Source organism: Prionailurus viverrinus, chromosome B1, assembly GCF_022837055.1.
Source record: "Prionailurus viverrinus isolate Anna chromosome B1, UM_Priviv_1.0, whole genome shotgun sequence".
Taxonomy (NCBI): domain Eukaryota; kingdom Metazoa; phylum Chordata; class Mammalia; order Carnivora; family Felidae; genus Prionailurus; species Prionailurus viverrinus.
Window position 1 is genome coordinate 17,493,307 of NC_062564.1, and position 24,798 is coordinate 17,518,104.

The 24,798-nt window shown below is 44.2% G+C and overlaps 1 protein-coding gene and 1 long non-coding RNA gene across 6 annotated transcripts in view; both read right to left on the minus strand.

The window, feature by feature from the left end:
• Positions 1 to 3,746, minus strand: part of FAT1 (FAT atypical cadherin 1) — a 133,762-nt gene extending 130,016 nt beyond the window's left edge. For 3 of the 4 annotated variants that reach the window (XR_007151514.1, XM_047855609.1, XM_047855607.1), the window contains exon 1: positions 611 to 787. The gene's annotated coding sequence lies outside the window, so the exon portion shown is untranslated. Of the gene's footprint in view, positions 1 to 610; positions 788 to 3,342 lie in introns of those variants that run through there. The other variant, XM_047855608.1, reaches the window with a different exon arrangement.
• Positions 3,747 to 8,938: 5,192 nt separating this feature from the next.
• LOC125164460 (uncharacterized) overlaps positions 8,939 to 24,798 on the minus strand; it is a 96,027-nt gene continuing 80,167 nt past the window's right edge. Inside the window, exons 2-8 of one of the 2 annotated variants that reach the window (XR_007151775.1) lie at positions 22,089 to 22,133; positions 21,202 to 21,395; positions 20,994 to 21,105; positions 18,910 to 18,978; positions 18,286 to 18,606; positions 17,658 to 17,821; positions 8,939 to 9,690 (exon numbers count right to left, since the gene is read on the minus strand). This is a non-coding gene — a long non-coding RNA (uncharacterized LOC125164460). Of the gene's footprint in view, positions 9,691 to 17,657; positions 18,607 to 18,909; positions 18,979 to 20,993; positions 21,106 to 21,201; positions 21,396 to 22,088; positions 22,134 to 24,798 lie in introns of both variants that reach the window. The other variant, XR_007151774.1, reaches the window with a different exon arrangement.

Sequence of the window (24,798 nt, forward strand, 5' to 3'; positions counted from 1 at the left end):
CTAGGGCGAGATCGGTTAAGTCATTAGCGGGCTCGAGAATTACCGGGGAAGGGGAGCGGAGCGCGGCGGCGAAGTTTCCGAGCTCCAGGGCGCAGCGGAAGTCCTCGCCTCGCCCTCCGGCCGCCCGGTAGCCCCGCGCCGCGGCCGCCGCTCTGATTTCCAGCAATGGCTCCAGGACCAGACCCGTGCAGCCCCGGCCGCCGCCGCAGCCTGCAGCCCGCGCGCAGCGGCACTCGGCTCGGCAATTACCATTCGGTTCACGTTGCAAACTGTCCCCCTCCCACCTCTCCGCCCCCGCATCCTCCGCCGGCCGCCTAATCCTGAGCGGGTCCTGAACTTTCCAAGTGGGCAGGCGCCACGGCACTACCAACCTTCCAGCCGGGCTTGCTTTCATCCCTTGTCCCAGAGCACCGGCAGGAGCGCGCTCCTGGGCCGGACGGTGCGGGGAAAGCACCCAAAGAGCCGAAAAGTCCGCCACCCAGAAGCAGCAAGTTGCATGCCTACCGAGCGCAGACGGCTCCGGCCCGGCCGCGCACGGGCAAACGCGGCGCGGCGCTGCGCCCCTTGCCCACCCGCCCCGCAGCCCCAGCTTCGTTTCTAGCAAACTTACAGCAAAGTTGGCCCCAAGTGGCAGCGACGCTCTCGGGGACGCGCGCCTCGCCGCCTCAGCGCGCGCCCGAGCGGGGGCCAGGTCCTCCGGGGGCCTCACTGGACCCACGGGTCCGCATGATGTCGGCGGCCCTGCCTCCCTCTCCGTGCGCCCCGCTCGGAGGCCACTGCTCGCCGCCCGCGCGCCCCACTCCGCGGCCGCCGGGCTAAGCACCGGCGCTTCACGCGCTGGGCGCGGAATATATCCCTCCGCCCGCAGCCACGCCTGCGAGCGCCGGCGCTCGTTTCTCCCGCGCGGAAACTCGATCTGACTTTCCCTGGCGGCCAGACTCTGAGCTTGCGGGTCCCGGGCAACAACGCCCCGCCACGGGTCAGTGATCCCTTGCCGCCAGAGCCGCCAGCTCCTTCCGAGGAGACGAGCGAGTGCCCAGGGTGATCTTGCGACACTCCGAGGAACAGTGTGCGGCTTGCTCTAGTGCGGATGTTGGTTACGGCTAGCACACAGATCTGTGCAGGGAATTAATACGGAATGTTTCCTGCTAGGAAAGGGGAAACAGTTTAGCTTAGCTTAAAAAAAAAAAAAAGTGAGCTTCCTCCGTCTCCCTTTAGATTGCCTAGCACCTTCAGGGAATTCTTAAATCTGCATTTGAAAGCCTCGGTTCTGGGTCTGCAATTGCTCGGTGGAATAAAATCTTCCAAAAGGTCTCAAAAGGAATGCAGTTAGATCGGATCTACTTCCTTCTTCAGTGTGCACGAAGATCCAGGGAAAATGAAAGCGCTTCCTCTGCCACCTCTTTATGCAGAGCTGGTTAAATCCCATAACCTCCCCGACCCTGGTTACGAACCCCAACGCCGGCCTCTTCCGGCGGACACCCCCGACTCCCACGTCTGCGGGACAAAAGGCTGCTCTGCCGCCTCGTGCGCTTTCCCAGCCGGCAAGTCAGCGGCACAAAGTGTGAACCCAGTCTAATGTTAAACTACAAGTTCCCTAGGGACAAGGGGAAGCCCCCGAGCGTCTAGCTGCCCCACTCGGGGAAGCCCGCTCCCCGCCCCACGCCCGAGCGCGCAGTCCCGGTCCTGGGGCTGTGAGACCATCCTCGGCCCGGGCAATCTCCAGACGCGGGCTCCGCACGGCTGAGACTCAGCCGAAGCCCGGAGTGGTCCCGGGCATTGGAAAACAGCCCACAAAAGAGGGCGGACATGATCTCGGAAAGTTTGTGGGACTCGAACGTTTAACACTGTGAGGACAAAGAGATCCGATTTCCCCGGAACCGGTGGAGGGGACTTCAGGGAGAGCTGCGAAGCACATGCGAGCGAGGGTGTCTAGGCTTAAAGAGAGACATTCCTTGGTTCAAAGTTAATGGAGTCTCTTCCTAAACCATATTAAAGAAGGCGTTTGAAAAAATGAAGGTGTCTAGCAGGTTATGGCTGGGAAGGAAAAATAACGCCTGCAGAATGAATGTACTGATTCGCAGCACTAAGAGTATCTGGTGTACTCCCTGCGCAGTATTTAGAATACACACATATTCATTCACACACCCAGCAAACACCATCATCCAAACGCTTGGCCATCGTCATAAATGCGCAAAGTGCTCCTGGAGTTACAGGTCAATTTTATACTTGGAACACCTCGAAAATAGACGACCTGATCTCCAAGCTCTACCGGTATGCGCCCCTTGCCGAATTCTAACTCTCAAGAAATCACAGTCACGCAAGAACGCCAACAGTGTGCTGGGGGAGTGAGGTAGAGTTGGAGGACAAGGAAGAACACTGAAAAGTAAAAAGACACCATCCCGTAACATGAAATCACAAGATGCTATAAACGCCACGAAAGAATTCCTGAACAAAATTACCATTCATTAATAAATAAAAACGCCTATTAGAGCTAAAACATCTGTTTGGCAATCCCGATTTTCCAGGCTCACTGCGAAACCTAATTGCCTGAAGAAGTTGCACTTTTTCGCCACAGGAACAGCCGAGAGCCAGAGATGGAGATTCCAGACTCGCGACGACACGTTTTCCTGATCCTTTAGCCTAAACGAAACGAAATAGAGATGGCTCTTTGCTACCATCGAATTACCCTCACAAGAAAGAGTAATGTAGTTGAAGCTCTACGTTCGTCCTTTCAATAGTCGGCCCTCCCTAACCTTGTCCCCAAAGGCTTTTGGAAATAAGGGGAATAGGGGACGGTTCCTGAAAACAAAAACGCTTTCCTCCAGCCCTGCCTTTCTATCCAGTCCACCCAAGCCAGTATTTGGAAATTAGAGAATGGGCCGTAATGGGTGGTAAGTGAAGGCTGGGAGCTCACGCCCACGTCCCAGGAGCGCCCAGCAGGTCCAAGTTCTCGGTCCGCGCGGAACCCAGCAGGGATCGCGCGCCTTGCCGGGTGTCCGGACTAGAGGGCGCTGCGCCACTGCAGATCACGCGGCCCCCGTTGCGCCCTCCCTGGGCACCATTTCTATAATAAGTTACATTCAAAATAATGCACAAACAGCATAGCTTTTCAAGTTCTTTTGAACACTGCTATGTACGTATTTTATGAATTCCAAAACCTGTGCAGACTGATCTTTCATTCCCGAGGCATGTACAACCAGAGGGGTGTGCAGCTCGCCAAGAAGAGAGCCTGTAGGATGCACACGCTTCCCTGCACTAGCTCAGAGCCAAACAGCCCCACGTAATTTCATTTACGTTTAAACTTAAATACAAAAGGCTTGCACTAAACAAAGAACTTACCAGTTCAGCCGAGTCCTTGGATGCAGGCTTTAAAGTCCTCGGTAGCTCCGTAATCCCCACGCAATTTGGATATTTGTTAAAAAGCCGTATCTGAAGTACCAACTTTGACTCCCTCGGATCTTCAGCATGTCCCCAACGAGAGCGCGATCCGCCGGCGCTGCCCGGACCCAGGTGGCCACATCTCCGGAGGCCCCCGTCCTGGGTGGAAAGTTGCACACCAAAAGGAGGCGAAATGAGAGTGCGCGAGGGCTACGGAGAGGGCCGAGGAGAAGCCAAGTTTGTCAGGACATGTCCAGGCAGCAAGCCGCTGAGTTTGGGAGTTGCGGCCGGGAACTGCGGCGGATCGCTGCCTCTTTCCCCACTCCCTCCCTCTTGGAGGAGGTGGGGGAGGGGAGGTGACGTCAGCGCCCCGCCTCGCCCCCCGCCCCGCCGCGAGGATGGGATTCTCCTGCGGGGTCCGCCTCCCCGACAGTAGCACAGAGCGAGCCAGGGGCCGGAGCGGTCTCCGCTGCCGCAGCGCTCTTTTCCCGGAGGCTTGTGTCCCTCTCCACCGTGCGACGTCTCCCCGGCTCTACCGAGCGCCGGCGTTCCTCGCACTCAGCACCGGAACGGCCCCGGAGCCCCGCGGCGCGCACCCCTCTGCTTTTCCTTTTGGGCAAGCCCCCTCCGGCAGCGTTTCCCACGCGTCGAACTGCAGGTGATGCTCTCCCTCTTCTGCAGCTGAAATTCGTCGCGACGTGTCGCTTGCCGGGTTTTTGCAGGGCGGAAGCGAGGACAGTCTCTGCAGACTGGCCTGGACGACTTGTACTTTGTAGCCCTCCAACTTCTGGATGTGATGTATTTTAAATAGCTCTTGTCCTCTAGCGCTGTTTGTGGTCTTTGTATTGAACATCACAGAGCCATATTTTAATTTTCAAATCCTTTGCAACATCGCCTACGTTTTGACACGGTACTCCGAAGCGTATAAGGTTCCGAGGGGTGTGGGGGAAGTGATGGAGGAGGAGCCAATTTTTAACGTTTCTTACAAACCGTCCTTAGGGATAGGGGCCAATACACAAATCAGTCGTCTACTCGTAATGTAGAGCAAGATAAACGCAAACACTATTGAAATTTAATTTATAAATGAATGTGTCGTTTTTATGTAAGCGTCCAGACTCCTGGAAAATATCTACTGTGGAACGTGTGTTGGTTGTGGTTGGGTGTTTTTTTTTTTTTTCCCCTAATGCCGCTGATGTACCAAAATAAAATCTATCCTGAACAGCGTGAAATTCCCAGGGTGCCATTTCTGGGAGTTGACACTGTCCACAGAAGGTTGTCATTAAAATAAAGAGGACCCTGAAAAGGGCGAGGACGCTGGGAGCATGATCTATCAGTACATTTGCAGCCATTGATGTAAATCTGCCTGTCTGTTTAGCTGGTCTTTCTCTTTGAAAGGTAAAGAGCAAAAACCCTGAGGACCCTGGAAACAAGGCAAGGAGTTGAACAGAAGGAAGATTAAATGTTGGAGCATTGTATATGCTTAGCCTTGAGGAAATCCTGTAACTTCTCTAAATTTCAGTTTTCTCATCTGTGGTAAGGGGATAATATCTGTTTCACTCTGAAAAATGTATTCGTGTATTTTTTCATTCAAAAAATATTTATTGAATGCCATTTCTTTGCCAGAGAGATAACATTCATTCACGTGGGCCACACTTCCACTGAGCATCATATAAAGTGTCGAGCAAGCACACAATAGTAAATCAATAGCAGTTTTCTTACCCTCTCTATTTTCGCAGCGTGTCAGCTTTCACATCCCTAAAATTAGCAAGAGATAAAGGGAGGTTATCACAAATGATTCGAGATACATTGTGATTTAGAAGGGAGGAGAGGGCAGGGAGAAGCTAGGAGACAGAGAATTTTGGGAAAGGACCTTAGAGGCCTCAGCAGACCAGAGGGCAGTGGAAGGTGCCAGATTCCTGAGGAGGGAGGAGACAATCAAAAGAAAGACTGGCTTGGGAGGCCAGCCTGTCCCTGCAGAGGACAGACTTCTCATGCTTCACTATTTCAAGTACACAGGCCCACTCCTTTTATGTCAATAGCTGAAATTAGAAATTGACCACATATTACAAGTTCTCATGAATGAGGCACATCAATTTTTCCCAGATGCTGCTGTGCAAGTCAATTCGGTGTGCTCTACAAGTCTTTAGAGTTATCCTGTAAATCAAAGTTTCCCCATGTAAAAAAAAAAATCATAAACAAAAGAAACTTATCTATAATCGATGGTATTAATCAAAATAGCTGTTTTTAAAAACACAGTGCGAGACCGGGGCACCTGGCTGGCTCAGTCCATAGAGCATGTGGTGACTCTTGATCTCAGGGTTGTGAGTTTGAGCCCTATGTTGGGTATAGAGATTACTAAAAAAAAAAAAAAAAAAAAGAGAGAGAGAGAGAAAGAAAAGAAAAAGAAAGAAAGAAAGAAAAACTGAAAAAAAATTAACAAAGTAAGAGGAGAGAAAACTTTTAACAGCCTCCAGACCTGCATGGTCCAATACCATAAGTAGACACTAGCCACAAGTGGCTGTTTAAATTTATGTACAATTCAGTTATTTTGGTCTCACTGGCTACGATTCAAGTACACAATATCAGCTTGTGACTAGTGGCTACCTGTTGTTCGGGGTCAATTAAAGAATATTTTCGTCATGACGGAGAATTCTACTGGACAGCATTGTTATGGACTTTGCTATTGTTTTTGGAGAGCTACACCAGGTATTATAGTGTTTCATGCACCCAGTATTGAGTCACTTGCAAAGTAAAACAAAAACACAACCAGAATCACAGCAGATTCACTCATCCCACAAATATTTATCAAGTACCAACGATATGCTATGTGACATTATAAAGGACTCGAATTTTAAGGAGTTTTATCTGTTTGGTGATTAAGAAATATTAACATGGCCTAACATAGGCTTTTAATTGTTTTCTTTCATTGCTGAATACTAAACCCAGGGGGAAATCACTACATTTAAAGCAGAAAAGAATTCTAAGACATGTTTAGGCCTTGCCCTAAGATTAAATAATTCTAAGTAGTCTGGCCTCTGGTATCCCACCCTCTGTGATCCTTCTCACGGCTTTCTCCTCCGCCTGCACTCCCTTCCTGCCTACACTTCCTGGAGGTAACACCCTCTTCCGCCCTCTCCACTTCCCCAGCTTTGGAAGTATTTTACTCTTTGCATTCAAATACAGCTCTCCTCCGGGATCTGCTTGTTACTCTCCAAGGGGGCCATTAGAGCAGACAACTACTCAATCTAAGAATCAGTAGCAGTTAACTACGGGTATGAATATGTTAATATTTCTAGTCCCTTCCAAGGGCATTATAACAAGGGCTTTCTTAAACCTAAATCTTAATGATGACACTTTATTCTAATGGTGAAATTCCAGATGCCATGGCCAATTAGGCAAATATTTGGAGGTATTACAATTCACCTACTGGATGACTATTAAAAAAAAAAAAAAGGTAACCTTCATTTTAGAGATAAACACATAGTGGCATAGGCTGGTTGTGGATATTCTGTCATGACAAATATAAGATCTTCACCCCCAGCTGGTTTGGGAACAGATCTTGCTGGATAGATGTAATTCTTATGATGTTTTTCTCAGCTCAGTGATTGAATGATCTCAAGCCTACCTTTTTGACCAGTAAGCAATGAATCATTCAGAATCTGTTAAAGCCCTTTTCCAACAGAGGTAGTAGAAAGAACATCACACTCAAGGTCAGGAGATCTGGTTTGAGTCTTGTCTTTGCCACATAAAATCTAGTGTATTTGCTTATTACTGAATTCGGGGAGTCTCACTTTCCTTAATAAAGGAATCTCTAAGAAAACAAACAAAAATGTGCCCCGACAGTTGGGAGATACCAACTATATCAAATTGTTTGATACAATTTGATAATTACTACAGTATCATTATTCTCGATTTACACGCAATTTCTCACCTTACCACTACATCCCAGCTATGAGGCTTTGTAGAACCAAGAGTAAAAAGTAACTTTGATTTGATGCCAATTATGCCCCAGACTCTGCTCCCACCTCTTTGTATGCATCATTTCATGCAATTCTTACAAAATCCTATAAGGTATTAGCAATTAATACCCTACCACCTTGTTCCAGATGAGAAACTAAAGTTAGGTAGATTAGGTAACACTCTTATCGGTATAATGCACTAACTCCAATACCCTGTACCTCATTTGAACCCTTTATGAACCAAGGTGGCTGTTGTCAGCAATGTTGTGGTTCAAGAAGCAACCTAAGAGAATAAAAATCTATCAAATGATGGCTGGAGGAAGATGTTCCTTTGAAGCAGCTACACCGAGTATGGAGAAGGAACTGTCTTAAAGTGGGTCATTTAATCACAGAATGAGAGCATCACTGATTGTGTTTAGGAATATATGTGTAATACACATTATTTGTTTGGCTTTCCCATTTTTCTAGGCAGATATACATACTCTTAAACTTATTTTGATTCAAAATCATTGTCTGACTTCTAACTTCTTTAATCTGAACAGCAGGAAAAATGCACACCAATTGTTCTCAATGAATTCTGACAAGGACCATCTCACTGGATTTCATGATCAGTGTTTCATTTTACACTTCACTTTTCCTTTTCCTGGTCTGCAACCACTAGTGTTTCTATCTCTCTCCAATTCTCCTTTCTTTCTTTCTTTTATACATTCCCATAAGACTATGCGGGAAATTCCCTCTACCAATACTTTTTGACTACTAAGATCCCATCCCTTTTCTTGGTAGAATTGTTTTGGTCGTCAAAGCTAATATGATACAGAGATGAAAAGAATCCCATTTCGGAAATGAGACTTGTAATAGTCCCCCAAAGACCTTTCTCTAAAAGATGATCTATCCAAGCCCAAAGGATAATTCTGTATCATTTGTCATGAGCATATGGGCCAACTATAGCCAATGACATGTCAGAGAAAGTTTCCTGAAGGCTCCTGGAAAAAGAAAATGTTCTTCCTCCTAAGAGAGATCCACAAGAGACAGTGTGTGTCTCTGTGGACATTGTCAGATTAGGATGTCATGCCTGGGACTATTACAGGTTTCTTACTTGCTGAGGATGAGGCCTAAACCAGGGAAAGCAGATAAGGGTTCTCAGTGACATTGAATCAACTGTCTCTGAAGGCCATCTTAACTCAAGACTTCTTTTTATAGGAGATCGTAAGTTTCCATCTTATTTAAGCTGGATTGTGTCAGATCTGGGGTGCTTGTAACTGACATCATCTCCTACAGCTAGATAATCCTTTTTCAAATATAGGAGGAATTATTTGAAAGAAAAAAATAAATAGATGTACCTCTCAACTCATGGGTCAATAGGAATTGAGCCTGACTCTAACAACAAGATAGAACGATACGTGGAACTTTTCCTTAATGGTTAGAAGGAAGTTTTTAGATACATAATGATTCAGTCTCGCACACTGCCCGTTCTCCTACCATAATGAAGATGAAAATAAGGATAGGAAATTTTATTTGTTCAACTAAAAGATTTTCCTTCGTTCCTACTGTTCCTTCCTCTCAAGGGCCGAAGCATTTTTAGCATATTTCCCAATATCTTTGTACGGAATTCCCAGAAGTAATTTCTTAGAATCTGCAGTGATTGTTAACCAAACCGTGCTTTCAAACAATCACCAGAGGATAAAGCAGTCAGCTGCCGTGCCCACTGGCAATACATGCATGACGTTTGGGATATGTATCTATTTGTTCTTCCGATTCTCAGTATCTCATGCCAAGCCAAAAAGTGAAATCGGTTTATATTCACCATGGCCCACTTTGCCCACACTCCGCCCTCCATTGAAATAGAATCATTCAAGCAAAAACAAAAACAAAAAACTTTTTTCCAATTAAGATGGGCTATGGTTGAAGATAAGGTTATCTTTGAGTCAGCTTTATTGTTTTGCAGCTTTAAGAAGGAAGGTAGTCTACCTCTGCCCCTTTTTGAAGCAACGATGAGTAAAAAGCCTCTTCTCCTATGTGGGCAGATGTATGAGAGACAAAGAACAAAGCAATCTTTGTAGGGGAAGGTGGGTGAGAGGGGATTCTGGCCAAACTGACCTGACGGGATTCTTGCTGAAGGCAGCCAAGGTGACCCAATATTACCTGGGAGATGGCGGGACAAGGACATTTGATCAGATAGCCAGGGTGGGGGATTGTAACTTAGCCAACTCAACAGGATTCTTGCTACAGCTGGGTGATTCAGGCCTAACAAGGACAGACACCAAGGTCGAGGCCGAGAGTTTGGTCCAGGGGAGAGTGTTGTCAGTAGCTGGCTCCTTCGCTTGCTTCTACTCCCCTGTAATTGTTTTTCCTGAAAAAAAAAAAAAAAAACAAAACAAAAAGAGAGGGACAACTGTTATTAATCAAGCTTCTAAGACCTTTTGAACCTTGGCTGTAATGTTTGCAGGTTAACATTATTAGTCTGTGTCGTTGGTTTATAAAAAAGCCAAACTGTTTAATTGAGGCAGGATCCAAATGGGTGAAGGCAGAGCGTGTAGAAGAGAGAGAAAGGAGTTAGAAGTCTGAGAATTTAAGTGAGTTTTGCCTCTAACATTCACTGGCAAGTTACTCAGCTTTTTAAATAGTGGTGTGATTTGCTGGCCTCTAAGATGGGCCCCAGCGATCCTCACTTCTGACATTCATACCTTTGGGTAATCTCCTCCCACATTTTACCAACCAGGGTCTGTGACAGTAGAATAAGCCCAAAGTGATGATATGTCATTTCTGAGATTAGGTTATAAAAAACACCAAGCACGTATGCTCTCTCTCTCTCTCTTTCTGTCTCTTTTATTATTTGCTCTGGGACAAGCCAAAGACCCCCATAGTGAAGAACTGAAGGCTTCTTCCACCAGCCATGGTTCCAACCAACTTGGAACCAACCAATTTGAAACTCCAAGCCTGAAGTAGTAGATCTACCAGCCCCAGTCAAGCCTTCAGATGCATGCAGCCCCCAGAGACAGCTTGACTGCAAACTCATGAGGGACCCTGAGTCAGATCACCCAGCTAAACTTCTCCCAGATTCCTGCCCCTCAGAAACTATGTGAGATAATAAATGTTTGCTATTTTAAGCTGCTAAATTTTGGGGGGAATTTGTTGCTCAGCAATAGATAAAAAATTTGGAATAATGGCTTCCTTCCAATAACATACTGAGGACTCAGAATAAGCGTGGATTAGAAAATATTTGGTAAACCTTAAAGGATTAAGTGAATGTTGGAGCCATACAAATAGATTGGAAGATAATATCTAGAACACCACTAACCCAAAGAACTTTGTGTGCGGATGGAAATGCTCAGTCCACGTTGTCCTGTATAGTATTACTGAACACTTGACATGTGGTGAGCACAAAATGAGGAACTGAAATTTTTATTTAATTTTGAATCACTTAAATTGAGACGGTCATAGGTGGCTAATGGCTACCATTTTGGACAGAGTGGGTCTGAGGGTTTCTACCCACAAATGACTTTTCCAAAACAGGGTCAAAAAGAACGCAACATTTAAAAATCATGATCATGCCATCTTTACCAGTTACAAACTTCTGAAAGAGGATTTGTGTTTTTTATGAAGCCCAGAAATGACAGATTGAGTGGAAGTAATTATGTCTTTCCTTGTGTGAAAAAGAACCACGCGTTTTATAAAACTGGGGTTTTTTTGAGACCTCAGAGAGATTTCCTCTTGTGTGTATGTGTGCAATTTATTGAACATGAAATTATGGACTCAACTGACTGTCTCACACGATGGCTAATTTGCACGATTGACTGAACAGGCGTGCAATGAACCAAGTGCGCCCACAGTTACCTTAGCCACATGGGGCACGGCTGACTCATCCACCTGATGGGTGCGAGAGACTTAATAACTGAGTGGTTCTTGGCACCACCTTATTTAGTGATGTCATTTGGTAAATATGCCACCCCAGATGCTAACACAACGGCCCTAAGTTACTTGTAATGATAGTTAAGCCTAACTAGACATAGACTTAAGAGATCGTACTAGTTAAGGCTTGTAGGACGCCAGGCATGTCATGCTGTTAGTAGAGCATACACGTTCATCTCGACGTTCTTAGTCTTCCTAAATAATATATGTTGAATTGTGCTCTGTAATAAAGCTGATATCACTTAAATGTTGACTCTGTCCTTAACCTAAAATCCCTTTGTCGTGTCACCGCGTGCCTTATATCCTCAAGCTTGCAGTCACATAAGTGTGAGACATCCACTACTGCTCCTGACACTGAGACAGGATGAAAGGGACTGGTTATCCCCACCCATGGAGAAAAGTACAATCCGATTCCTCCTTCATACTACGCACAAAAATATCCCACTGCCGAATTAAAGACCCAAGGCTCTAAGTCCCATTGTAAAAATAGTTAGAAGAAAATATAAGAAAATAATTTATTTGGGGCTATGGAAGGATTTGCTAGATAAGCCATACAACGTTCTAATCGCGAAAGAAAAGATTGGGCAATTCGATTACATAAAAATCAAGAACCTCTGTTTATCAAAAAACAGCATTTTAAAAAGTGAAAATGTGGGGTGCCTAGGTGGTTCAGTAGGGTAAGCATCCGACTCTTGACTTCAGCTCAGGTCATGATTCCACGGTTCATAGGTTGGAGCCCCACGTTGAGCTCTGTGCTGACAGCGTGGAGCCTGCTTGAGATTCTCTCCCCGCACCCCCCCCCCCCCAGCCCTCCTCAGCTCACTTGCTTGCTCTCTCTCTCTCTCTCAAGATAAATAAACTTAAACATAAATAAATGAACTGAAAATGCAGGCCAAGGACTGGGAGAATGTTCATTTAACAAATATAATTGACAAAAAAATGTAATATCTTTAATATAAAGAAGTCCTGCATATCAAAAAGAAAAAGACTCAACAGAAAAACAGGAAAGATTCAATAGAATAATGGGATAAGTCACAAACCTGTAACTTGGAAGAGGAAATGAATAGTGATCGTACACATCACGGGGTAAACTGTGGCCCCCCAAATGTGCCTCCCTAATCCCTAAAACCTGTGAATGTGACCTTTTTGGGAAAGGGGTCTTTGCAGATGCGATTACATTAAGAATCTGGATCATTTTAATCATCCTTGATTATTCGAGTGGGCCTAAATCCAATGGCAAGAGGATTTAGAGGACATTCAGGAGAGAGACACCCAGACCAGTAAGGCCACAGGAAGGCAAAGGCTCTGTAGTCACGAGCCAAGGAATGCCCGGCACCACCAGAAACTGGGAGATGCAAAGAAGGATTCTTCCCGAGAGCCATCAGAAGGAGCATAACCATACCGACACCTTGATTTGGCACTTCTGGCCTCCAGAACTGTGGGAAAATACATTTTTGTTGTTTCAAGCCACCCAGTGCGGGGTAACAGGTGAAGGCAGCCCTAACAAACGAATGAGGTGCATAAGAAGAGAAACCTTTATTAGTAGAGAAATAAAAGTGAAGTCGTCAGTGTAATACCCTTATATACAAATCATACTGGCAAGGGGCGCCTGGGTGGCTCAGTCAGTTAAGCACCTGCCTGCGGCTCAGGTCATGGTCTCACAGCTCGTGAGTTCGAGCCCCGCATCGGGCTCTGTGCTGACAGCTCGGAGACCGGAGCCTAGTTTGGATTCTGTGTCTCCCTCTCTCTCTCTGTCCCTCCCCCGCTCCTACTCTGTGTGTCTCTCTCTCTCTCTCTCTCTCAAAAAAAATGAACATTAAAAAAATTAAAAAAAAACAAATCATACTGGCAAAAATTAAGATGCCTGATCATATCAGAGGTGGCTCAACTTGAACTCTTAATACTGCACTGGTTGGATGCAACTGTTATTCTGATGCAAGTACGTGGGAGAACAATTGTGAAGATGAATCTGCATGTCCCCTCAAATCCAGCAATTCTCCACCAGGCTTAGTACACCCAAGAGGCACATACCCGAGTGATATGTATAAGAAAATTTATAGCAGTTTTTTTTTTTTAAGATTTTATCTTTAAGTAATCTCTACATCCCACATGGGGCTTGAACTCATGACCCTAAAATCAAGAGTCGCATGCTTCACTGACTGAGCTAGTCAGGCGCCCTGAAGTTTTATAGCAGCTTTGTTCATAATAACAAAAAACTGGAAACACACACACACACAAGAGAATGAAAAAATAAATTACACCATCTTCACATTGTGAAATTTTCACAGGGGAAATGAAATGTACTGTTGGTACACGTAACAATATGAATGATTTTTAGGAATAGAAGATGGGGTAAGAAATAGAAATTCTAGAAAATTTGTTCAAAATCCAGCAAAACGAAACGATATGTTGTGCGGGAAAATATGCATAAGGTATAAGCCTATTTGCTTTTATTTTTTTAATTTTTTTTTCAACGTTTTTTAATTTATTTTTGGGACAGAAACAGAGCATGAACGGGGGAGGGGCAGAGAGAGAGGGAGACACAGAATCGGAAACAGGCTCCAAGCCATCAGCCCAGAGCCTGATGCAGGGCTTGAACTCACAGACCACGAGATTGTGACCTGGCTGAAGTCGGACGCTTAACCGACTGCGCCACCCAGGCGCCCCAAGCCTATTTGCTTTTAAAAAGGATCACGGCTTCTTGAGGAGAGAAGGCTGGTGGATGGGATAGCGAGATACATTCCGGCATAGGAATATTCTAGTTCTGAGATAGGGAATGGGTGCCTCGTCTATTGTATTCATTCTGTGCTTATTAACTTAAAAATATCTTATGTAAGTTCTTCTTTTAATATGTTATTATTAAAAATACGTAATACCAAAATGATACAACAGGAAAAGGAGAATGTTGTAGTAATTAGGGCGACCTAAAGCGATCGATGTGTCTGTTGAACACCTTTTGACAGGTATTTGGAGACGTGGAAGGCAGCAAGAATGGATATAAGCTCAAATTCAGGAACGGAAAGAAATAAAATGACCCCAGGCACATGTGTTGAAGTGAGCCTAGCTGGTTCAGTAGTTGGTAGAGAAATGGGCCAGCTCAGAGGAAGGGAGATAGATGGGACTGCCTAGATAAAAGTCTGCCACATCACAAAAGGCTTTCCTAGACACCTAGGAGTCATGCTTTGAGGAAAGATAAATTAGTGAGATCAAGAGGTCAACGGGAACAGGTGCTCTCTGGAAAAAAAAAACATGTCAGAGTACCCAGCTAGGATACCTACTTGGGCCTCTTGGCCAGGGGACAGACGGATATAACCTCGTAACTTGGCCTTATGTCAGCTGTTTGAAATGAGTGCGTGTGGAGATGGGCAGAGCTCAGGTGGTTTGTGTGTGTGTGTGTTTTGTTTTGTTTTGTTTTGTTTTTACCTGTATGCTTAGGTCTTTGGTACAAAACCCCAGGGCTTTGCACATTCACTTACTGGCTGTAGGGAATTACCCTATTTGAAATGTGCCATCTGTTTCCAGTTGGGACCCTAACGGACACAAGCGGGCCTATTAATTACCTCTCTCGAGCCAGCTGTTGGCGACGCTGGGCGTGGTTTCCTGGCAGCTATTACTGCACACTATTTGCCTATATTCTTTGTAAACAAAGGCGTCAGTACAGAGCGGTGATTCTCAAAGCGTGGTCTCACACAGAGCAGCACCAGCACCTGGGAACTCGTTAGAAATGCCAAGTTTGGCTGTACCCAAGACCCCCTGAATCCAATACCCTTGCGGGGAGCTAAGCAATCTGCTTTAATGAACCGTTCAGGTGATTCCAGCAGGAGATCCATCAGCCGACGGAAATCCCAATAGATAGTGCAGCATCCTGAAGCCCAGAACGGTCGAACTTTTATTTTTTTTAATAAAAACTGTATCTTGGGTACAACGTGACGCTTTGATCTACATACGCGGAGTAAAGTTATTACTAGAGTCAAACTAATCAACATAGTCATCTCCTCACATAATTACCTTTCGCGTGTGTGTGGTAAGGGTACCTCCTGAGATCAACTTTCTGAGCAAATCTCCATTCTACAATACTAATGCCTATAATCATCATGGTGCACATCAGATCGCTAGAATTTATTCATCCCACATAACGGAAACTCTGCACCCTTTGACCAGTATCTCCCCGTTTTATTCATCTTCCCACCCCTGGTAACTATCATTCCACTCTCTGCTTCTATGATTTTTGACTTTTTCTAGATTCTACACGTATGCAAAATCATGCAGTATTTTTCTTTCTGTGCCTGGCTTATTTCGCTTAGCATCATGTCCTCCAGACTCACCCATGTTATTGCACATAGCAGGATCTCCTTCTTTTTAAAGGCTGAATAACACTCCTTATATATATACACAACCATTTCTTTATCCGTTTATCCATCAATGGAGACTGAAGTTGTTTCCATACCGTGGCTATTGCAAATAATGCTGCAAAAAACGTGGGAGTGCAGATATCCCTTCGAAGTATTGTTTTAATTTGCTTTGGCTATATGCCTAGAAGAGAGATTGTTGGATCATATGGTAGTTCTATTTTTAATTTTTTATGGAGGAAAACCTCCATACTGTTTTCCATAGTGACTATACCAATTTACATTCCCACCAACAGTGCACAAGGATTCCTCTCTTTCTCCACATCCTTACCAACATTTGTTATCTTTTGTCTTTTTGATAATGACCATCCTAACAAGTGTGAGTTGATATCTCACTGTGGTTTTGATTTGCATTCCCCTGGTGATTAGTTATGTAGACCATCTTTTCATGTGTCTGTTGGCCATGTGGATGTCTTCTTTGGAAAAATGTCTATTCCTGTTTTCTGCCCATTTTTCAACCATGTTATTATCATTGCTATTCTTTCCATTAAGTTGTATGAGTTCCTTATATATTTTGTACACTAACCAGATATATAGCTGACAAATATTTTCTCCCATTCTGTAGGTTGCCTTTTCATTTTGTTTTCTTTCATGTGCAGATGCTTTGTATTTTTTTATGTTTATTTTGAGAAAGACAGGGAGAGAGAGAGAGAGTGAGAGGAACAGGGGCAAAGAGAGAGAGGGAGAGAGAGAGTCCCAAGTGGGCATTGTACTGTCAGCACAGAGCCCAACATGAGCTAGGCTCAAACTCTGCGATCATGACCTGAGCCTAAATCACATGTCAGATGCTTAACCAGCTGAGCCACCCAGGTGCCCCGGAAGCTTTAAAAAAAAAAAAAAATTATTTATTTAGAGAGAGGAAGGGAGTGCACAGTGGGGGAAGGGCAGAGAGAGGGTGAGAGAGAATCCTAAGCAGGCTCTGCACTGATAGTGTAGTGCGAAGTGGGGCTCGATCCCACAAACCATGAGAGCACGACCTGTGCTGTGATCAAGAATCGGTTGCTTAGGGGCGCCTGGGTGGCGCAGTCGGTTAAGCGTCGGACTTCAACCAGGTCACGATCTCGCGGTCCGTGAGTTCGAGCCCCGCGTCAGGCTCTGGGCTGATGGCTCGGAGCCTGTTTCCGATTCTGTGTCTCCCTCTCTCTCTGCCCCTCCCCCGTTCATGCTCTGTCTCTCTCTGTCCCAAAAATAAATAAAAACGTTGAAAAAAAAAATTAAAAAAAAAAAAAAAAGAATCGGTTGCTTAACTGACTGAGCCACTCAGGCGCCCCAGCTCCCATAAGCTTTTTAGTTTGATGTAGCCTTTGTTTATTTTTGCTTTTGTTGCTTGTGCTTTTCATGTCATATCCAAAAAATCATAGCCAAGATCGATGTCAAGAAGCGTTCCCCCGTATTTTCTTCAAGGAGTTTTACCCATCCCAGGTATTTTGTCTAAGTCTTCGACCCATTTTGAGTAGATGTTTGTTTACAGTGTAAGGGTCTTAATTTCATCTTTTGCATGTAGATATCTAGTTTTCCCAGCACCATTTATTGAAGAGGCTCTCTTTAACCCACTGTGTATTCTAGGTGCCCATGGTGGAAATTAGTTAACACTGGGGCACCTGGCTGGCTCAGTTGATGGAGTGTAGGACTCTTGATCTCAGGGTTGTGGGTTCGAGCCCCACATTGGGTATGGAGATGACTTAAAAGTAAAATCTTAAAAAAAAAAGTTAACACTGTATGCTTGGGTTTATTTCTGAGCTTTCTATTCTGTTCCATTGGTCTATTTTTATGCCAGTATCAGTGTTTTAAGAACTATTACTTTGTAATATAATATAGCCTGAAGGGAGGAGGAAAGGGAGGGGTTATTAGGAACCAGGAAGAAAAGAGTCAGGTTTGGCCACCTTGAGAAAGAAGGGGCTTGCCAGTGCAAGGAAGGTCAGTGATATCGTCTGCAAGACCCCATCTCCGGGGCACAGAGTTGAGTGCAAAAGGGGAGCAGGTGAAAGATATTAGGTACCTGCCAACTCACGTCTTTCACTTAGCAGATGAAAGTTGACAATGAGATGATGGTTCCAGCCACAGGCAACACACGTTCTGAGTTCTTGTCCCATTTTCTGCCGTCATGTGAGGTACCAGCACAGTCTGAGTCTGGCTGACTGAGATTTGTGGGATTCTCCAACACTACAGAAATGGAAGAGGTTAGGAGGGAAGCTCGGAGACAAGGGGAAACCATTCCCTCCACATGAATTTAATGTGGGGTGCGTCTCCGGGGATCCTCATGCCATCATGCAAAGTGACCCAAGGCCATTTCAACAATGTCCTAAATAGATTACTTTATTGGAGATTAATGACCTGAAGGCTCCTGTTGAAGAGATTTGTGTTAGTGGCATCATCATCTGATTGCACAGCTCACACCCTTCCCAAGCCTCAGAGTGAGGGGAGAAAAGCAAAGCGAGACAAATTTCAGCCTGCGATAATGACTCTCGTCAGTTGCGATACCAGGGCAGAGGCAGGCCAGGGTGTAGCCGCTCCGGCTCCATAGCTTATTGGACGTTCACCGTGTTCATTTTGTGGGTTGGCAATGCCCCAACCCGAAGCCGTGACAGTGGGGAGAAAAATGCTTTTAATCTTCCGGCAGGATTTACCAGCGGAGAGGGGGCTTCATGGGATCTCCGCCACCACGTCTACCTTTCAGTGCATTGTGACAAGCCAACGGTGTAAGTGGGTGACATCATTGTGCTCGGGAGGACGTTATGAGAACTTAAGGAATGGTTCTCTGATGCCCTATCCGTCTTAGATAATGACTAAAAATGATCCTATGAAAAACTAGAGTTTTGTCATGACCTCGTAAATCATCGATAGCCTAATATTCCAAGATCGCCACCACTACCACAGCTGGTCAGCTCCCAGGATGGAAGATCTTCCAGGGGGTCAATATTCAACGTCTACTGCACAGGGCAGGGCACCTGTACGGAAAACCCAACAAAAAGCTCATTGTTCAATGTTTAGTTTGACAGAAGTTACTAGTTCTTCATTTTTAACACGTCCTGATTATTACTATTAATTTTTTTGGAAAGCCTCCTGAATCATGTCTCTTAATGATTCTCTGAGGCAAAGTGCATTTTGATGAAATAGTCAGCCATAAAGCGCGTTTCCATTGTGCTTAATTTGGCACTGACTCCCTGAGATCATATTGCTCGGATGTGAAACGAAAGATTCTGGAAATGAGTTGAGTACCTTGACTACAGACGCCAAAGTAACTGGCTTACCTCTGTTTGGTTTTTTGATTTTTCTTTTTTGAACTTGTACATTTGTCTTCTTTGGTTTGTTTATTTTCACTGTGAAGAGACAACAGAGAGATAGGTTTCAAAATTTTGTCTGAACTAAAGGAGAGATATATAATATAATAAACACAAATGTACATAAAGATATATAGAATATGCTACATATATTATATATATACATACATATATATGTATATATATGTATATATATGTATGTATATATATATGTGTATATATATGTATATATATATGTGTATATATATGTGTATATATATATGTATATATATATGAAGATAACCATTTCCCCAGAAATATCTTAGTTCTGAGATGTCCTGTTTAAGTAAAAAATGTATATAATTTGCCTTTAGACAATGTGTATGCATTTTAGACAGGTTTAGTAATGGGAATGTATTCTCGACTACCGTTAGCACCAGAAACTTCCTGTTGAATAATAATTTTTGAATAGTGTTTTTATTTCAGTGCATGTTTTAAATACAGTAAGTGCTTCTTCGAAGAGGGCTAACTTCTTGGTAGACCTTAGCCTTCCAATTCAAGTAAACTCATTTCTGAAAATCTTCAGGATGCCCTAAACTCTTTCTCTGTTAAGTTTAATGTTCTTCTGGGGCACCTGGGTGGCTAAGTCAGTTGAGGGTCCGACTTCAGCTCAGGTCATGATCTCACGGTTTGTGGGTCAAGCCCTGCATCGGGCTCTGTGCTGCCAGGGGGAGCCTGGATGCTTTGGATGCTGTGTCTCCCTCTCTGCCCCTCCCCTGCCCATGTTCTCTCTCTCTCTCTTAAAGATAAATAAACATTTAAAAATTAAAAAAAAAAGTTTAACGTTCTTCTGAAATGGATGAAAAGTTGGTTTTTTAATTCTACTGTACAGACAACTCCTATTTGGTATTGCATTTTATTTCAACCCTTTACCCTGTCAAACTTCAGTTTCACAATCAGCTATGGGAAAGCAAGAGTCTTATGAACACTGCAGCGTTTCGATGGCTGAGTTTCACCTTCACTTGTGCTGCCCCAGACAGGCTGCGTACAAGAGGACACAGTGGCTCTGATTCTGATACTTCTTGAGAAGGAACAAGGCAGACACAGCATCCAGGAGAGCGGCCACGAATCCTTGGCTGTTTTCATTAGGCAACTTTTTCGTAACAAATTGTGCCATTGTGATCAGTATCTTGGCAGGCTGCATCAATTCATTTTTGGATAAGATTGCATAGCCAAATGTAGATAGCTAATTTGAAATACCCACTTCAAAAAGTGGTAAATGTTTTTATGCATTCTATGAAACTACCAACCAGTTAACTTTATTTTAGGCTCAGATTTTGACCCCTTAGTTGGCTAAATTTATACTGCACTTTCCAAGTGCACAGACGCCTTTTTCAATGCATCTACCCAGTAATAATGCATGGAACCTTCATGGAAATATCGTTTTGCTGAAGTATACAAGTGATACAGGGGAAAAAGCATGAGATTTGTAGTCAGACGTGGGATGAGTTACTTCACAGCTCAGAGCCCTAGTTTTCTTATCTGAACAGATACGTGATAATATTTAGCCAACAGATTATTGAAGTATCACGTGTAAGTACCTGAAAAAGTATGAAATGTAGCATGTCCTCAAATACAGGTTTCCACTTTCTCCCTTTTAAGATACATTTGTTATCTATTAGCTGTTGTAAAGTGTATTCAAATTCTACTTATTTGAGCAATAACCTAAAAGTCTGTTTTGTATCTTTAAAAGGCATAGATTAGGAAATTGTTATATAGGAAATTTTATCTCTTAGCATAATACAACTCTTCATGCTGAACTCTAATACGCTTTCTTCCAAAGATTTGGGTCTTTAAACTATCTTTAGCCCTGTTATCAGTGTTTCAGATAGGGCCATTTGGATGCAAATTAGCCAGAAAATGAACTCCCGTAGAAGTATTCATTTAGAGACCAATATTGTAGTACTCTGATCAAAGAACTCCCTCACAAAATGGGATCACACAAAGGTCAGTTGTAATAAAACAAAAGCATAAATCAAAGTAGAATCTTCCCATAAATCAACAGCAATACACACAGTAATCACATCCATCAAGATTATTTATAAATACGTCGATAAATAGTGTAGCATCTCTTGGTTTCTCTTCATGTTTCCCAGTTTACACAATTTCAATACTTCATAATGTGACCTGTAATGTAAAAAGAATCCCACTGTTTAGTAAATATCTATCCATTCACTTCCCTTAAGGACATTAAAAGAGAACTTACCCTAGGATGTTACTTACGGTTGTTAGTCCTTTATTCTTTGGTGCGGGTGGTTCTCAAACTTTATCAGGCATCGGAGCCACCATGCGCTTGTTGAAACACAGATTGCTGGACTGCACTCTCAGAGCTTCTGATTCAGTAGGTCTGGGCTGGGGCCTGAGAATCTGCATTTCTAACACGTTCCCTGGAGGTGCCGAGGCTGCTCTAGCTCTGGCTGGGAGGGCAGGAAAGGGAGTGCGCATGCTCGGAGAGAAGAGAGAAGCCCGCCCCTTTTTTTCCTCCTCCTTCTCTCTGCTCTCTCCCGCCCCAGTCTTAGGATGGAGCTGTAGCCCAACCACCGTCACGTGTACAGAAAAATAAATGTTTTGTGTTGTAAGCCTCTGAGATTTGGGGGTTGTTTGTTATCCCAGCAAAAGCTGACCAATGCGTATCAGTTCCCTGTTGCATTGTTTAAATAGCAACATTTGGAAACGATCTAAGTATTCATTAAAAAGAATAAATAAATTGTAAAATATTCAGAGGGTGGAATAAAAGTTAAATGGAGTGAGCAATCGCCACCGATGTGAAGATATAAATCTTCAAAACAAGGTTGAAAAAAAACCTCGCTGCAAAAGACTATGTACAGCATAATATAATTTATAGAAACTTCAGAAAACACCAAATACTGTTCTATATTCCTTACGGAAATATATGTAGTGAGACTATTAAAATGTGACTAGAATAATAAATTCTAAACTCAGAAAAGTGTTACATCTCACACAAGAGTGAAGAGAATGAGATTGATGAGTAGAGAATAGAAAGCTTTTGTATCTAAAAGTTCCGTTTCTTAAAAAGAAAAATAGGACTAGATGTCAAGATTTGACAAAGGTAGAAGATGGGTACAAAGCTAGTGGATGTGCTCTTCTACCTGTGTTCCTTCGCAGTCCGAGTTGTTCTAGCACGATAAACATACCTGTTAAAGAAAAGAGCCTCCCTTAATACTGTTTCATTGACGACTCATTATGTCCAGGAGCTTTTTGGCATGTGGCAGATGAGTGAGGCTGGGATTTTGAGACTCCCAGATTTTAATAAAACCAAAACAATAGAAATAAGCAGTACAAACACCTTGTGGATTGGCCTTGTGTGTTAAACATGGACAGATATCGAGCCGTGTGGTGTTAATAGTGTGCAATACCAGTTACTTTCTGTTTCTAGAGTGCTGTTTCACTTCCTTGGTTGGACAATTTGATTTGATTGGAATTCAGTAGAAAAGCTTGGATAGGCTTTGAGAGATTACACGTGAACCCCAATTTCCCCTCCTTTTGTTTTAAGCGAAGACGAGAAAAGAGAATAACTGGGGTGGGTGTGAGTCTGTCCAAACTTCACCCACTCCTACCCTTCCCTTCAGGAGAAGGCAAGGGTATAGTGTTGCCTTCAATATATAGCTCATCCGAATAATCTGGAGAGCTTTGGGGAAGCATAGTCTTCCAGGCCCCACCTCAGATCCTACCAAACCTGAATTTTTCCAGGTGGAAAGCAGAGGATCTTTATTTTTATTCCTTTACTTTTTAAACTTTTTTTTACAATTATTATTATAGTCAAGGGCCACAATCCCCCAAATCTCTACCACCTGAGCGTTTCTCTTCTGGATTTGCTCCTCGCTGCTAGATATTGTCCATTTTATCTATTGTATAAAGCAGGAAGCAGGCGCTAAAGACCAAGCAAACCAAGAAATACAAAAAGTGATCACATTATATAAAAATTGATTTGCGCAAGTATTAAAAACTTCTATGGGTCTGTCAGGAGAGCAAGCCGGCTACAGAATGAACCCTACTGAGCCCTCGATTTTGAGTTTTATTTACAAGTTGGCATTTGTAAAAGATTTCCTTGTAGCTGTGCTAAGAGTATTTTGTGTTCCGTGGCTGTATATGCCTTTTACCCAGAGTATGTACCATAACTCCTATTCAAGGTGCAGGATATGGAACTGCAAGGTACACGGTATGGAGAACATTGTCTTGGCAGCTGGGATCTTTCAAACTGAAATTGTTGTAATGATAACCTCTTACAGGTTTCCTTTCAAAGACCTCTGTGTGTTCTTAGTTGACAGTGTTTTGCTAGCATTTATTAAAATATTAATATATTTTTATCACTAAAACTTACACGCTAACTAACTCTTCATTGATGTGTGTGTGTGTGTGTGTGAGTGTTACAACCCCGGGAAGCAAGAAGAAAAATCAAACAGAAAAGAAGGAGAAAAGGAGGGAAGCAAATCCAAGATAGCGGATCACCAGTTAGCTGCAGTTCTACTAGAAAACACAGCTGGTTGCCTAGCCATGAGGGAGATCTTCTGAGAGGCCATATGGAACTACTGCGTGTTGGAACAATGTCAAAGGGAAGGAAGGGTAAAGAATTTGCCAACTCCTTCCCTTCTCCCTTCTTGCGTTGGTCAGAGTTGGCCTGAGTGCCTGGTTCTCTTACTGAGCCCTTCAGGCAGCCTGGGAGACAGAGCCACGGTAGGGAAGTTATGGCACCACCATCTACAGCCTGCAGCCTTGAGCAGGTGCACTTTGGTGATGACGTAAAAAGTGCAGGTGGGAGGGCGGAGGCACGAAGCCCGAGGCGTGCGATGAAGAGCTATGGGGCTGTGCCATGGGTGACTTGGAATACTGGGAGCGGTGGAGGCAGTGGGCCCACAGAGGGAGTTAGGACGTAGCCTGTCCTAACTGGAGCCTCTCCGTGCCTGGATGCCAGCCTGGCCTGTTGGAGGTTCTTCAGTAGCACCAAGCCAAAAATCCAAGGCCAAGCACGTCCTGGGAGGCATATGAACCGGCTCTGCTATGCCAGGTCTACAGGGCAGGCAGTCAAGAACGCGATTCTGGCGCATCTTGTGTCAGAAAGTAAGGAAGCTGCCAACCTTGGGTCTTGTCAAAAGGACACAAGTGCCAGCTTGAGAATGCCTGCTGGCCGAAGACATGGTCATTTCAGCAGCAAAAAGGACCAGTGCAATGGATTGCGACACATCGAATATATAATACAAAAATGCCCAAGTTAATAGGGATACTCCAAAATATTAGTTGCGCTCACCGGAGGCAGGGATGGGGGTGGCGGAATTGGGTGAAGGTGGTCAAAAGGTACAGCGTCAGCTCTGAGATAAAGTACCGGGGATAGAAGGTACAACATGATGACCACAGTTAACGCCGCTATGTGGTACACTTGAAGGCTGCTGAGCGGGTAGACCCTCTAAGTTCTCATCACAAGGAAAAAAAAATGTATGAATATACGAGGTAATGAGTTTCTTTTTTTTTTCAACGTTTATTTATTTTTGGGACAGAGACAGAGCATGAACGGGGGAGGGGCAGAGAGAGAAGGAGACACAGAATCGGAAACAGGCTCCAGGCTCTGAGCCATCAGCCCAGAGCCCGACGCGGGGCTCGAACTCACGGAGCGCGAGATCGTGACCTGGCTAAAGTCGGACGCTTAACCGACTGCGCCACCCAGGCACCCCACGGGGTAATGAGTTTCGACTAAACTTACTGTGGCGATCATTTTGCGATACCCGCATGTCACTTCAGATGTGTTCAGAGTGGTATGTCAATTCTATCTCAGCGGAACTGACAACGAATGAGTGAATTAATTAA